The sequence below is a fragment of the Carcharhinus amblyrhynchos genome, chromosome 17, assembly GCF_965287045.1.
Source record: "Carcharhinus amblyrhynchos chromosome 17, sCarAmb.v2.hapA, whole genome shotgun sequence".
Classification (NCBI taxonomy): domain Eukaryota; kingdom Metazoa; phylum Chordata; class Chondrichthyes; order Carcharhiniformes; family Carcharhinidae; genus Carcharhinus; species Carcharhinus amblyrhynchos.
Genome location: NC_137340.1, coordinates 34,019,291 through 34,034,437, shown reverse-complemented (window position 1 = coordinate 34,034,437; position 15,147 = coordinate 34,019,291).

Below are 15,147 nucleotides of genomic sequence, written 5' to 3'. Positions count from 1 at the left end.
ATGATACACTCCAAAAACAGGAGCGTTCCACACCCGCATCGACGTATTATTGTGTGTGATGATGTCAGGCCATATTCCCAGCATCATCACAGCCAGCTCCAGATAGTATGGCTGATGGGTGGGACATCCGTTGGACGCCCGCTCAAGTTATTCAAATTTAATTAAAGTAGGTACTTAAAGTCATTAATGAGGCAACTGACCTGATTAAACACTTAGGCCGAAATTCTTCTGTCTTGCCTGCCATGGGAATCATAGAATTTCTACAATGCAGAAGGATGCCACTCGGCCCATCCAGTCTGCACTGACAACAATCCCACACAGACCCTATTCCCTTAACATCCACTTATTTATCCTGCTAATCTGCCTGACACAAAGGGGCAACTTAGCAATCCACCTAACCCACACATCTTTGGACAATAGGAGGAAACCGCAGCATCCAGAGGAAACCCATGCAGACATGGGGAGAATGTACAAATTTCACACAGACAGTCATCCGAGGCTGGAATTGAACCAGGTCCCTGGTGCTGCGAGGCAATTGTATCGAGCAAGACAGAAAACTCGGCAGATTATTCAAAGGTCTGTTGAGTCAGTTGGGAATTTCGGGTCTTGGAGAATCCCGCTCTTAGTGTCTGCAGTAAACCGCTTGCTGAGTTTCTTTCACATCTGGTGGGCTGCCCATTTTTTTTCAATCAGGCAGCTTGTTCGGGCTGATTTAAAAGCTTCAGGTTAGCTTTGAATTCCAGCTGATCAGTTCAGAGTGCTGCGATGGCTGGAAACACTTCATGTAAGATGCAGAGTTTGCATTTCAAACTGTTCATATTTTCTCCTGCAAGGAGGTCCATTTCACCATCTCTCTAGCTTTTAAACTAACCAAGAAATGGGGATTGTTATGTCTGTGGGAGACACAGGCTCCAGTGAAGAGGAGAGGAGGATGAGGAGAGAGAGAGAGAGCGAGAGGAAGAAAGGCAGATCGGGATGTCAAGAATGCATTGATGGAGCATGAGACTGACAGAGTTGTGTCAGACCCAGAGGGTAATGAACCCATCATACATCCACAATAAAGGCTCAGAAGGACTTATGCAGACCGTCACTTATGGAGGCAGAGATTGAGCTATCTACAGATGTCCAAAACACAATGCTAGAAGAGATTCAGGCTATCCACAGTCACATCATTCTGAGATAAGCTGGCAGGGGAGATTTCCTCCAGCTGGATTGGGGTCACCCGATGCCTGTAGCTGTAAAGGTCACTGTTGTGCTTGACAGGGTCCTTTCAGGCAGCATGTGGAGACCTCAGTGGTGTTACACAGCCCACAGTCCACCATTGCATCAAGGTCTCTATGTGATTCTATGTTTCAAAGTTCAGCAAATGAAGTCTCTTTGACATTGGACCAGCAGAGTCAACTGAATAGACCCAGAGTGTTTGTGACGATTGCAGGTTTCCCTAGAATATGGGCTGTTGACTGTATTTATGTCACCATAAAGCCTCTTGCTGGATAAGCCTGTACCTTAATCAACAGGAAGGGTTTTGACTCGTTGAATGCCCAGTGAGTCTGTGATCATCATTGATGGATCATGCGAGTGTGCACCAGGTACCCAGGCAGTAGTCACAATCCCTTCATTCTGCAAAATGTACAGCTACCACACCTGTTCAGCAGCCCTGATACCCTGGATGGCCTCTGGGTGGCAAGTACAACCCTTTGAAGAGATGGCGCATGATACCAGTAAGGGTACCCAGAACAGATGCAGAGAGGAGGTACAATGACAGCTACAGAAGCACCATGAGTATCAGTGAGCAGACCATTGGCCTATTGAGAGACATTGCAGCCTGCTCCATCATTTTTGTCCCTCATGGTTATTATGTACTGCACCGTCTATAACCTCACTATCCAAAGAGGGAATGCCCTTGAAGATGAGTTCATAGCAAATTAGGACCCTTCTTTAGGGGATGAGATCAGTAAACACAGCAGCTTTGAGGTGGAAGGTCCTGGCTGTGATCAAATGGATGACGGTGACGTCAGGATGCCTCAATAAAGAAGTTTCAATAGTTTTAAAAGTGCCAGCCTCAACAGATGTATGCTCAGCATGTATCCAAACCCTTTCTCGTGTGCAATATGAGATTCGTGCCACCATCCTATCCGGACACTTACCCTATCCAATTATTGACACTCGATGCATCCTGCTCTGCATCAAACTATTAAAATTTTCATCTATCTCCCAAAAGAAGTATCACTGCCACAACATATTGTAAAAACTCTGCATGAAGGACAGTGAGGTTAGGGTTATTTACAGACATGCTTCAGCATTTAATATTTGCAAGCATAAGGAATGCATCCATGTGACTACTGTGGAGTTTTATTGAAGCATTTGCTACTGTTGTGGTGCATTGTTCCCCTCTCGCTCGCAGCTGCATGGGATAGAGGCTGCTGATCTGTTTGTGCCCTTATTCTGGGTGACTTTGGCAGACATCCTCCGTGTTCCATATTGGAAAACTCTTGCTGAGAGGCAGGAAAATCTTCTGTCGCCGGGGGAAGGCATGAGGACTGTATCAATGATGAGTGGATGGAGGAGATGCTGCCTCGATTAGAAATGCCCTGAGAGGTACTTCCAGCTGGTGACAGCTATTGCTGAACCTCCAGCAAGAGGAGCGTTTGGTCCTCCCTGCCTGGTGGTGAGTTCTCAGGAAATGGGTCTATGCCCATGCTTCTGGTCTTCATGTTGCCCTGGCTCTGGCCCCCACTCTTTGGCCGGCTGGCATCTAGATGAGGGTCAGCAGAAGGGGTTTCACCTGCGACAGACAGACAGAGATAACGGGGTGAGTGGTCATCAAAATCACAAAGCTCAGCAATATTAGTCATGTCCAACATGAGAAATGACAGTACGCACACACTATACACATTGTGGCAACATCTAAAGCTTCTAAGCACAAAGCTTCCCTGGGTTTTAGTTTCAGAATAAGATCTTTTGACTTTCGTTGCATCATGCCAAACCTGCGTCCATCTCCCACTCACCCCCTATCCCCATTTTCTATTGGTTTCTGCTATTTGCCATCCCACCAGATCCACTCCCCTTCCTTCAATCTCATCTTCACCAAGTGACGTAGATGGCTCAGACTCAGACAAGGTGAAAACCTGCTCCTCAAATGGAGTTTGTACAATGAGATTTGACATTGCTCTGCCAGTCCATCCTCACTCTTGGGCATTGTGGACATGCTCCTCCTGAAAATAGGTGTTACATTGTAACCACTAGCACTGCTATGGTTTATTTTGAATCATAGAATCCATACAGTGCAGCAGGAGTCCATTGGGCCCATTGACTCCTCACCAACTCTTCGACCGAGCATGCCATCCAGGCCCTATCCTCATAATGCTAATCCTCCTCATCTACACATCTTGAGGCACTCAGGGGCAATTAAGCACAGTTAATCCACCTAACATCTTGGACAGTTTGATGGCATGAAGCCATCGCATTATTAGTAGAATGCTCGGCAGCCTAGGTGTGTGCACATTCCCCATCTGCACAGGCTTCACCCAGCAACTGGACCATAGCTATAAGTGCAGGCAGGCATCAGCATTAACACCCATGCCTTTGCTGCCTCATGCTGCCTTGGAGCTCCAACCAACCTCTATGCTTCCTGCTTTTGTGATGTTAACTTGTAGCACATAGGCACAAGATTATATACTGAGGACTTATTCACCCTCACCAGCCTTGTGAGGTTATTGAACTCTTCTGGCATTGAGACCACTTGCACTGCACTTGCCCAATGCAGCGGACCTTCAACCTCTACCCAGACTCAACTCTTCCTGCCGGAGGGCTCAAGTTGAGTGTCTCTCAGGGAGCCATCATTTAATCAAAGGTACAGGGTAGGCACTTTTCCCTACTCCTCCTTTTGCTCCAATGGCTCTGGTGTCTCAGGAGGGAGACGTGTAACAGTTAGACAATTCCTCTATGTAAAGGTGTGAAAAACATATTTATGTTCAAAAGGAATGCCTCTGCTCATTGGCAAACTTTAGACACATTAAATATCACACATATGCACACTTGCCTGAAAATTTCTCTTGTTCCAAAAAGCTGCAGAACTCTGCAGACATTTGCTAGCTCCCGTGATACTACCCCCTCTAGGCGACCTTTTAAATTACAAGCCAGGACCTCGTACTGAGTCACAGCCAAAGACCTTGAAGACTGGACACCCTGTCCTCCAACACTGATTGGGAGGGATGCCCACCACCTGTAGGCCCACTCTCCGCTCATAACTGGATCAATTTGCACTTTATGGTGTGTGTTTCAATGGTGGGCCCAGAAGTCGGTCAGCTGCTCCCACCTTCCCCCTCACACACACACACACCCACACTCACACCCCATCCACACAAAAAAAACCCCATACCCATCCACCTCCCCACCCAAACAAACACATCCCCACACCCAACCACCTGCACACACACACACACACACACACACACACACACACACACACACACACACACACACACACACACACCCTTCCCCCCACACTCCCACCACATGCACACACAGACCCACCTGCCCACACATGCACTCACCCACCCACCCTTACACATACATCCACCCTCACATACACACACATCCATCTACCCATACACATGCACCCTCCACCCCAGCCCCCACACACAGCCGCACTGGAATATATTATTCAGCCTATTGCATTACCGTAAAGTGGTTAGCACAATTGCGCAATCAAATTCCCAATTTCAGGGTGGAAGCGCCAGTCGGGAAAAAAAATGATCTCAGTGTTGACTTGTGCTATTAATTTAGTGCCAAGCAGACACAAGCTTCAATTTGGCACTAAATTGGTCATTACCGCCTAGGTTAGAGTTTATTTTATAATACACACATCTGATGCATTGCAAAAACATGTAGAAATTACACTTTACAAGGTTTAGGACTTCAAATATGCAAGCTATAGAACCAGACATGTGATATCCATTGGTGTAGTGCACACAGACATGTTTTCAAGTGAACTAATGAGTAACTGGAGTAAGACAATGAATCATTGTCTTTTGACACAGTTAAAGTAATTAGATACTAATGCACTTGCACTGTTGACTGCTAATATTACATGAGGAAATCAGATCAAATTGCACAAACTATTTTTACTTTCAGATCACAAGAGGCATTCTGCCTTTATCTAAACCATGTAAATAACATTCCATGTCTCGTGGGGCTACCTGAATCTCAGCAAAGGGCTACAGTAATGGTAGGTGTGGGGCAGCAATGTAAGACCAACAGAACCCCAGCCCCAAGCCCTTGGAAGTATAACTCTGGTGGTAAACTACATTTAGAAGGAAAGGCAACGAAACTGTAGCTCCCCCAGTAGTTCAGTGGGTTTTTCCAGTGAGCAGGTGAGCTGTACAGGCTCGGGAGATTCTGGGGTTGATCCATGGTATGTTATTAATTTGTCTCAATGACTGCAGCAAAAAGATTTTAAAACCTGGCCTCAACAAGACAAGTTAGGAAGAAAAGGACAGCCAGAACTTCTGTTTCTGATTGCCATTCAGTGATTTCTATTGGAGTAATAGAGATGAATAACAGAGATACATTTAATGGAAAACAAGATAAGAACATGAGACACACAAAAAAAGGAAATGCAGATGAGGGTTACATGAAGAGTGGTGTGAGCCAGAATGACTCAGATGGGCAGAAGGCTCTGTTTCAGCGCAGTTCACTCTATATGATCTTTTAATATACATAGAAACTTTGGGCTGGGTTTCTCGCTTCAGGTGGATTTTTTTTTAAGTTTACTTTTTAGAGTCAAAGTAGGCCCACATGACTACTGCAATGAAGTTATGGTGAAATTCCCCTAATCGTCACCCTCCAGCACCTGTCTGAGTACATTGGGGAAACGTTTAGCATGGCCAATGCCCCTAATCAACACGTCTTTCGGACTGTCGGAGGAACCGGAGCACCCGAAGGAAACCCACACAGACAGGAATTGAACCCGGGTCCTTGGCACTGTGAGGCAGCAGTGCTAACCACTGTGCCGCTGCGCTGCTCCAATCCTGCTGGATTGCCAGCAGGGAGACTTCAGCCTGATTCACCAAAGCAAACCCAATCTCAACTTAATTTCCTGTGCCAGGGTCATTACTGACACATGGCGGTGGCCAGCAAGATTTCCACCAGCAAGTAGAAGCCTGTTGAACCCTGGCTTTAAAATTCCAGTGGCATCACAGTAGGATTATTGCTGGAGCACCAGAAGCAGCGCCTGGGATTCTAATGGTACTGAACAGCCCCAAAAAATGGAAAACAAGCTGCCTTTTTAGGCTTCGATTGAAAGTGAAGCCTACAAAGTAAAGGAAGTGGAGACAAGTTTGAAGGAAAGGAAGGTTGTCACAAGATTATGTTTCTCCATCGGGGACCTAAGGATTACCACCCGCTTTCCAGAATATGGCCCTGATGAAAATAAGACCACCAAAGCCTAACAAGCCCAATTTCCTTGAGGCAATCTGTCACAAAACATTTAATTCTCACTTACACTGCGACAAGAAGTCACAATAAAATCATCTTTGTGCTTCAGTGGGTGCCACAAAAAGTAGCCCTGAACCTATTGATATTATAGCAATACTCTTAACCCCAGGATTTGGGATGGTGTCTGACGTATATCAACTGAAAAGTTCTGCTGTATTCTAAACCCTGGTGCTTATCATGAGGGAAACAAAATTGTACACACAATATATTATACAATATAAACAATTATTTAAAAAAAGCCAACATCAAATACATTTGGGAACATACAACAAAGTGAATTTTACGCACTGTCCATCAAATCTGACAGAAAAATATGAAACTTGCAAACTTTTAAATTACTGCCAGCTATTTTGTGATTCCCTGTATGGTTGCTTCTCAGTGAGCTGCCCAGATTATCTGAAGTAGATTCTGAGTACAGACAAAGGGAAAGGAAGCAAACGGAGGTCAAATCTAAAAAGTCACATCCAATTTGCTCTCCATATTGAATGGGTAGCAAGGGTAGGTCTGATACAAAGAATTGTACATGGGTTTGACTGGGAACTGGAGGATGGGAGAATACAAAAAATATACAGTCATCAGACATCATCATATCAGGCATCACATATCATTCTAAAGAAGTCAAATAAGTGCGGGTCCCATTTTTCCCACTTCCACATATGGAGATGCACATCCACCTCTCTTTATTCTGTTCTAAAATTGTGTCAATTATAGATAAGGGAACAGAAACCTATAAAAATGACAAACTAATATTTATCTGGAAGTTGATAATTCTGTGTTATACCATGGAACCTAATACTCACCAGACCAGTATTCATACCATTGTAAATACTTACTAATAGCAATTATCCAAAATTGCTAATTGCCCTACATTCAATGTGAATATTTGTTGCCTGACAGCTTACAAGCATCATCATAGAATCAAAGAATCCTTATAGTGCAATAGGAGGATATTTGGCCCATCAAATCTGCACCAACTCTCCAACACAGCATCTTGCCCAGGTCCACCTCCTGCTTTATACCTGTAACCCCATGCAGTTAACCTGCTAATCACCCCAACCTACACACCTTGGGACACAAAAGGGCAATATAGCATAGTCAATCCACCTAATCTGCACATCGACGGACACTAAGGGACATTTTAGCTTGGCCAATCCACCTAATCTGCACATTTTCAGACTGTGGGAGGAAACCAGAGCACCAAAAGAAACCCACACAGACATGCAGAGAACTTGACAAACCACACCCAAGACTGGAATCGAATCCGGATCCATGGCACCGAGAAGCAGTACTGTTAACCACTATGCCACTCCATGGTTAGAGATCCAAGGGACTAGGGAGAATGAGGAATGAAAAGAAATCAGTACCAATCAGAAGATTGTACTGGAGAAGTTAATGAGATTGAAGGTTGACAAGTCTCTGGGACCCAATATTCTACAGCACAGAGTGCCAAAAGAGGCTGCCATGGAAACAGCAAATGCATTGGCTACAATCTTCCACAGTTCCTCAGATTCTGGAATGCTTCCTGCAGACCAAAGGGAGCAAATGCCACTCCCACTATTCAGGAAGGGAGGGAGAGACAAAACAGGGAACCACAGACACCCCCAGCCTTACATCAGGATAATGATAGTCATTAATGCAGCTTCCAATTGGATTCATTCATTTAGTTTTCCATTTTAAAGAGAAAATTATAAGTTACCTGTACACGACTAAATTGAACAACTAATTGAGTAGGTTTGTCATCCATGGGAATCAGGTCAAAACAATAGTCTAATCCGCTACCATTTGGCATAAAGAATGTTGTGAAATTCTCTATTATTTGTCAGTTGCCAGAGTAGGTCTTGGCTTTTATCTGGTCATCCAAATATACTGAATACTGCTGAATTCATGAAATCAGTGCTCTCTTTGACAGCTCTTTTACTGTCAGTACGTCGACAGAACCTTTGCACTCCATTTTATGTTAGCCACCAGTCCTTTCCCCCGCCTTTGATTTCCTTTTCTGCTTCTCCTCCATACTTTTAAAATTCAGCTTGATTCTCCTTTGCATTATCAAGCTAATATCTGACTTGACCTCCTTTTGCTGTTTCATCCTAAATGCTTGGATCAAGATACAAATTAACAGTCCTGAGACACCATTGTGGTTCTTAACCAAGTTGGAAGATTTTATCATGAATTGATCACTGCTTACATTATCATAATCGTGTACCTTGCATAGTGGCACAGTGGTTAGCACTGCTGTCTCAAGTGCCAGGGATCCGGATTCGATTCCCAGCTTGGGTCACTGTCTGTATGGAGTGTGCACATTCTTTTTGCATCTGTGTGAGTTTCCTCCAGGTGCTCCAGTTTCTCCCACAGTTCAAAAGATGGACTGGTTAGGTGCATTGGCTCTGCTAAAATTCTCGCTCCGTGTACTCAAACAGGCACCAGCCAGAGTGTAGCAACTAGGGAATTTTCACAGTGGTTTCACTGTAGTGTTAATACGGGCCTATTTGTGACACTGATAAATCAACTTTTAAAGGTTTTATTTTCAACTGTTAGAGTTAAGCTGGGCTACATAGCACTGCTTTTTCAGAAATTATGGAACCTCCTCAGACCCCAAAAATGGCAAGAAGGAGGCAAGGTTAACACTTCTGAGTAAAAGTGCATCACTCACTATATTAGGTAAGAACAAGGTAGACACATCCTTCACTCACGCCTGAAACAGGCCTCAGGCTTTTCGAACATGAAAATATGAGACTGAATGCTTGCTTCAAGTCCTTGCTGTTGTTTTGCCCAGAAACATTGCATATATGAGACAAATGAAGGTAAAAGTGTTAATTAAAAAATGGCAGTCCCATGCTTCAATTTGAGATGAATTTCAATTTTAATTAACACATTTACTAAGTAAATTGTCTTCATATTTCAGTGGAGTGCAGCTCAGTGTCTTCTGTGAATCACAAAATCCTGACATACGTCACAAATGCCACTCTGTCACCATCAAAGCTCACCACTTGTTTAATGTATAAAATAGGCAGTGATCTTGTTAACTTGTTGAGTTCAATTAATAAATTATAATTGGGTACTCTACGTGTAATATAGTGCAGATTAATGATACCGAAAAGAGTTTTGCTTTACCACATTTAAAAAAAATTTAAAGTTTTAAGGTTAGTTTTCTGCAATGTATATTTTGTACCCTAGTTGTGGAACGGGGTGTCATTAACGTAATATCAAACTTACACCACACCTGCAGTGCAATCCCTATCGAAAATAATGGGTTTTGAAATTGGATAATGAATTCACCAATTGCTCTGTCTTACTGACCAGCCATGCCACATGCTGGGTGCCTTCTTTGATCTTGCTCCTTTAGATCTGTTCTCATTGGGAGCGGTGCCCAGGAAGCTGTTTAAAATAAAAACACTTGCTGTCAAAGTGCTAATAGTACTGAGTGTCACCAAAGCACAAATGGTAGAATGTTGATAGTGTAAATATTTTGTGATATGAAAAGATTACATCCTGAATGTAAAATTACGAGATGTTTTGCCAATAGACAAGACACCAATAATTAGGTTCAATCGATGAAAAAAAAGTCCCTCCCCTCTCTCTGCCTCCTGCACAAATCTTCCTTTTAGACAGGCGGTACAAATCTGATATTTACATTCTGATTCAAGTTGCAATGTTGGATTGGAGGTGCAGTTTTTGGCTCAGCACTGACAGTTAATGGCTCATGTCAGTGTCGCGACCCTTACTATTTGTGGTATATATTAATGATTTGGACGTGAACATGGGGGGGCACAATCGGAAATTTGCAGATGACACAAAGATTGGTCAAGTAGTGGATAGTATAGAGGGCAGTTATAATCTCCAAAATGATATAGATGGGCTGGTGAAGTGGACAGTAAAGTGGCAGATGGATTTTAGCACAGAGGGAAATGTGAGGTCATGCACTTAGGGAGGTCAAACAGTTATGAACAGTACACAATAAATGGGAATATACTAAGAGGGGTAATGAAGTGAGTTCAAGTACACAGGTCTCTAAAGACAGTTTTTTTAAATAAAGGCTTCCAATGGAATCATACCTGGAGTGAAACACCTTATCTTCACACTGATGTCAAGAGAGAAAAACTGTTGGGGTCTAGTCAGGCTTCATAATATATTTTGGGGTTTCTGGTCTGGTACCCTAACACTATTACATTTGACCCTCATATCCACGCCATCAGCAAGACCGTCCATTTCCACTTTTAACAAATCCTTGCCTCAGATCATCTGCTGCTGAAACTCTTATTCCCCATATCTATGTTATCTCTAGACTTGACAATTTTAACACACTCCTGGCCAGTGTCCCTTGCTCTACTCTTTATAAACTCTGCTGACTTTGTCCCATTCAAACTCACACCAAATCCCATTTAGCTATGACTGAATTACTCTGGCTCCCAGTTACGCACTGTCATTTTAAAATCCTCACCCTTGTTTTCAAATGACTTTGTGGCCTCTCTCCTCCCTGTCTGTGTAATAATCTCCAGCCTCACAATTCTCTGAGGTACTTGCATTCTCCTGGTTTTGGTCTTGAGCATCCCCAATTTGAATTACTCCATCACTGATGGCCTTGCCTTTCAATATCTGAGTCCTACCTTCTGGAATTCTCTCCCTAGATTTTGCCACCCCTCAAAGATGCTCTTTAAAAGCTACTTTGTGACCAAACTTTTGGTCATCTGTCTTCAGATCTTCTAACATGGCATTGTGTCATATTTTATTCCACAATGTGCCTGTGAGCATCTCGGAACACATTTACATGTTAAAGGTGCTATCTAAAACCAAGTTGTTATTGAGTTCTGAGAACATTATTCAAGTGCAGAGTGCTCGATGCAGCATCTAATCTGTGTTTGCAAATATGCAAGTACGGAGGAAATTTATCGGCATGAATGAATCAAATGAAAAAAGAAAGAAATTTGCATATCTCAGATCAAGCGCAGCATAGGGCATGGCATAGATTGGTTATCCTACAACCAATTTATTTATTCTCATCCTGTGAGATCTCAAGTCCAACCCAGGCATATTCATTTGCAAGCTGGAAAAATGGACTGGAATACTCATCCTTCATATGCATGACAGTGTTGACAAAATGCACACCGTTTTCAATGACGGATCCAATTTGTATCCAGTATGCCTGCTACAAAGTACAATGAGAGAGCCAGTTACAGAGACTTGTGTAACAGTAATGAGCTGGTTTGCCTATGATGAGATTCATTCTCATGGTTCACCAAGTCTATATGTATTGGCTGTTCAAGACAAACAAAAGTGAGGTCCCACTATGTCCAATCTTTGACTCACACAACATGAATTGGCCATGTTGTTGGCAAGTTGCAACAACCATTTCTAATCGAGTATTCCACATGCGCAGTGGAAGATTCCTTCACTTTCAGGAAAACCCATACATGACATGCATTGGGACAGCAATGCAGTGTCTATGTGCTCATTCATCATTGCCAGTCTAATGTGACATTGAAGAGAGCAATAGACCTTCGTTTCATGTTGCTATATCATGGCAATCTTGATGTACCACCATTTTCTGAATCTGCATTCTCCGAACTTATAACTCAACAACTTACATAGTTGAATTCAGTTGTAATGATGCTGTGCATGTCCAAACAAATGATGTTGCCATGGATTCCCATCTAGTCTCAGCTCTCACCAACATTTTCGCCAGTCTCCATGAGAATGGAATGACACCTGACCTCCGCCCTTGCACATTTTCAATATGTAGATGATATATTTGCTATATTTTAATCTACAGTTGTACATAAAAATTTCCTTACTCACCTTAATTGGCTTCATCCTGTGCTCAGGTAGGACTTCACTCCCTACCCCTATGGGGTGATTACCCAGTCTTAATTCCAATTCGACCCTCTTCTGTGGTGTTGTCCTTAAAGGGACAATCACTACCCCAATCAAATTGCTGTGTATCGTATACACTCACAAATTGGCCAAAGCTGCCACTTTCAATCTGCCCTCAATTCATCCTGGCTATGTGTCTCATAGATTTGTGCAACAGGTAAAGCTTCTACGGATTGCTGTTTTCCACTAACACCAAGCCAAAAAGATGTTCTACTGACCACACAAATGAATGAATGTGGCATATGAATTTTAGTGCTGGTGCGATGCCTTATACACAGGCTGTACATCCCAACAATTGGCTGCTTGTATCAAACAGTATGTCCCTTTACCTGTTCACAATAGGCAGAACACTGACCATATTTAAGCAGTCTGTGCTTGCAAAACTCAAAACCATGATGTCTAATGTTAGATGTGATTCTGTAAGTGGACAACACCTGCTGAACAATCCTAATTGTGTTAAAAATGACATCAAAAACCAATTTAAGATTATCAGTAAGGCTTGCAATATATTTGATTTCATTTATTATTGTCACATACATTAGTGTACAGTATTGTTTCTTGTGCGCTTTACAGACAAAACACACCGTTCATAGAGTGCATAGAGGAGAAAGAAAGGAGAGCGTTCAGAATATAGTGTTACAGTCATAGCAAGGGTGTAGAGAAAGATCAGCTTAATATATGTTAGGTCCATTCCAAAGTCTGATGGCAGCAGGGAAGAAGCTGTTGGTACCTGATCTCAGACTTTTGTACTTTTTTTCCCTATGGAAGAGGGTGGAACAAAGTATGTCCAGGGTGTGTGGGGCCCGTGATAATGCTGGCTGCTTTTCTGAGGCAGCAGGAAATTTAGACAAAGTCAATGGATGGGAGGCTGGTTTGAGAGATGGTCTGGGCTACGTTCACAACTCTCTGTAGTTTCTTGCGGTCTTGGTCAAAGCAGGTGCCATACCAAGCTGTGATATATCTGGAAAAGATGTTTTCCTCAATGCATCTGTAAAAATTGGTGAGCGTCGTGGCGGACATGCTGAATTTCCTTAGCCTCCTGAGAAAGTAGAGGTGTTGGTGGGCTTTCTTAGCTGTAGCATCAGCATGAAGGACAAGGACAGATTGTTGATCTGACACCTAGAAACTTGAAGCTCTCGACCATTTCCACTTCATCCCCCTTGATGTAGACAGAATCATGTCCTCCACTACACTGCCTGAAGTTGATGATCAGTTGTACTCCATCTTGTCATTGTTTGAAATCTGACTCTCTACCGTAGTGTCATCAGCAAACTTGAAAACTGAGTTGGAGAGGAATTTGGCCACACAATCATATGTATACAAGGAGTATAGTAAGGGGCTGAAGTCACAGTCGTGCAGAGCAACAGTGTTGAGGATAATCGTGGAGGAGGTGTGTTGCCTATCCTTACTGTTTACGGTCTGCAGGTTAGGAAGTCTAAGGTCCAGTCGCAGAGGGAGGAGTCAACCCTGAGGCCATGGAATAGGGAGATGAGTTTTATTGGATAACGGTGTTGAAGGCTGAGCTGTAATCAATAAATAGACCACTAATGCTTGATGTAACTGCATATATTCATATACAGAGACCTGTCCTCTGCAGGTAAAAAGAAATGCACCATACATTGCACATTTTTCAGACTAAACATAAGCATGAGGGACAAAAGATCCCTGGTGCACTTGCCATGGCAATGTCTTGACCAATCAGAGCTGACTTGCCAAACAACCAGTACCCCTTTCTCATGCAGTATAAACTGTTGTTCTTTTGAAATTTGGCATTGTTGCATCTGTCCAGATGAGTGCAAGATAAAAATCTTTGACAGGATGTCACATTTTCTTAAGCAATCACTGCAGTTAAGGAGATCTGTCAGTTTCTCAGTCCAGGACAGACCTTGGATGGAAGGCTGAATATAGTTCAATATAAAAAAATCAATTTACAGAAAAGCAGATTATTATCCAAGCCACATGTGATCCTGGGAACAAATTAACATTACCAATTTGGTCTAATTTGCTCTGTATATAGCACAGCATGAATCAAATAAATAACATTTATTGTGGACGGAGCCTGAGAGAATCCGAGCGACTGAATACAGAGTCAGTGACTGATTCATCGACTGAAGATAAATTGAATGATTTGAGAAGGAGTTTGATCATCAAGTACATAGCTTTGGTTCAAAACTGTATAGAGATAACTAGCGCCCGGCACTTTAAAAGACTGTGATGATGACCAAGGCATGGCTTGAGAGTCTTTGCTACATGTTTTACAATCCATTATCATATTAGTTTCCAACAACAAGAAGGCGGCAAAAACAACAATATGAACATTTTCTCCTCATAGACATATTACATTTAATGGATTCCACCAAAGAGCCAGACGATTCAACCATGGGTAAAAACACCGGGGTGGGGGGTGCGGTGGGGGGGGTGGAATTCTCCCAGCTTGCTGCATTGCAGGCCAGGAAATTCAAGTGGAGGTTGTTCAGAGGGCTCCACGCTGGGCGCCATGGCCACCAGCCACTGGGTTTCCAGCGCCGTCAGCTCCATGCCAGGCATTGTCATGGAGCTGTATAATTTATTCTAATGGGTATTTGAATACCATTAGCAGGCTCAGGATTGAAGTTTCTGGGCCTGCTAGCATCTCCCCACCCCACCCCCCCCACCACCCCGCCAGGTGTGTTTCACTCTATCAGGGTTTACAATAGCTTCCCACAAGGGGGCAGATGGCATCCCAACCCCGCTGGAGCGAAGAGGGGCCATGGAGGCACATGCACAGTGGCCTGCTCAGCG